Genomic DNA, 1,932 nt, shown 5'->3' with positions numbered 1-1,932 from the left:
CTCATGCTGAAGAAGTATGAGAGGAAACTCCAGCAGAAGCTTATGGGAGCTAGCTCCAGGCCAAGGCCCCAAGCACGGGCCCTCCTGCATCTGCCCAGAGCCCCCCAAGCCTTCCTCCCCAACTGCTTGTTTTTCAGTTACGAGAGTTGTTCTTTCCCCTAATAAGGACCTCACCTAACTATTGCAGAAGCCACCCTAATGGCTTACCCAATCTTTGGAATCCCGAGTTTGGCAAGGTAAGGCAGAGCTATACACATGGGCCCATTCTTCCCAGAGCAATCATTCACTGTGGAGCTCTTCTCCCACTCCCGGGCCCAAACCAGACCTGCTATTATCCATTTCCTCAGGCAGGAAAACAGCGTGTAGATACACATATGGCTAAAGAACTAAGATTTACATCTTAGTCTGCTAAGTCCATGCTCAAGTGGTGGCTCCCAGTGGTATCCAAACACAGCCTCCAGAGATCTGCAGGTGCTTGTATTTATTATAGAAGTACTTAAGACAGTGCCAGGGCAAGAGCTAGACGGGCACTGAGGGCAAATAATAAAAAATGGGCAGAGGTGATCCCAAGAAGCCAAGAGGGAAAATGTCTTCATATGCCTTCTTTGTGCAAACCTGCTGGGAGGAACATAAGAAGAAGCACCCAGATGCTTCTGCGAACTTCTCAGAATTTTCTAAAAATGCTCAGAAAGGTGGGAGACAATGTCAGCTAAAGAGAAAGGAAAATTTGAGGACATGGCAAAAGCTGATGAGGTTTGTTATGAAAGAAATAAAAGCCTACATACCACCTAAAGGAGAAACAAAAAAGAAGTCTGAGGATCCCAATGCACCAAAGAGGCCTCCTTCGGCATTTTTCTCATTCTGTTTTGGGTATCGTCCAAAAATCAAAGGGGAGCATCCTGGTCTTTCTATTGGAAGATGTGACCAAAAAATTGGGAGAAATGTGGACTAACACTGCTACAGATGACAAACAAGCTTATGAAAAGAAGGCAGCTAAGCTGAAGGAAAAGTATGAAAAGGGAAAACATGACGTGGGTAAAAAGGGAGTTGTTAAAGCTGAGAAGAACAAGAAAAAGGAGGAGGAAGATGAAGAAGATGAATAAGTTGGTTCTAGAGCAGGTTTTTTCCTTGTCTATAAAGCATTTAACCCCGCTGTGCACAACTCACTTCTTTTAAAGGGGGGGAGGGTTATAGATATTGAGGTGGAAGAAAACTCAAAAGCCAAGGCGTTCACCTTCCTCGTGTTGCAGATGAAGAGACTATAGGCCAAAGTGAAGTGACTTCCGAGGTCACTCACTACAAAGTGCAGGGGTAGAATTTGAACTTAAGTCCTCTGACAGTGCCTTTTTTTCCTCTAGTGCCTTGGCATATCATCGGTCAATTTGGAGCACTAGCTGAACCTTTGCAGGAAGATGATCTCCAAACCCAGAGGGCCTCAGGATTTTAAATGACCAAAGTAGCCCTTGTAAAAGTGAGGAAGAAGGGCTGAAGGCCAGGAGCAACCCCCGCAGACACTGCGGCATTTTTGCCAGACAAGGGGAATAATAACCAAGTACTCTTCTGACACACTCTAGAAGGAGAATGATTGGTGATGACACTTCTAAGACCCTATTGCCATCGCCCCCAGTGTTTAAGCCTGCTTCTGGGTCTGTCTCTGCCTCCCTATTGTCTCCTCTCATATTTCAGGCCCTGCTAAGAGAGAGCCCCAGGACTGTAGCAGCCTAAGTCAGTCCCAAACAGGGCTGGAATTGGCCAAAGAAAGGAATTTACCAACTGAAACAAGCCAGCTGAGGAGTCTTTAAAAAAAAATCCTTACTTTCTGTAAACAGCTCTAAGACAGGGACAAGGGGTGAGAGCCAGGCCAATGGGTTAAGTGACTTGTTCAGGGTCACACAGCTAGAAAGTGTCTGAGACCAGTTTCAAACTTAGGTC

At 45.8% G+C, this 1,932-nt stretch overlaps 1 pseudogene; it reads left to right on the top strand.

Moving 5' to 3' along the window:
* Positions 1–315: 315 nt before the first annotated feature.
* On the top strand, positions 316–1,285 carry LOC123253837 (annotated as a pseudogene).
* Positions 1,286–1,932: the final 647 nt, after the last annotated feature.

Source organism: Gracilinanus agilis, chromosome X, assembly GCF_016433145.1.
Source record: "Gracilinanus agilis isolate LMUSP501 chromosome X, AgileGrace, whole genome shotgun sequence".
In the NCBI taxonomy this organism is placed as follows: Eukaryota; Metazoa; Chordata; class Mammalia; order Didelphimorphia; family Didelphidae; genus Gracilinanus; species Gracilinanus agilis.
Note: the sequence above shows the minus strand (reverse complement) of the source record. Positions and strands in the feature narration are given on the sequence as shown.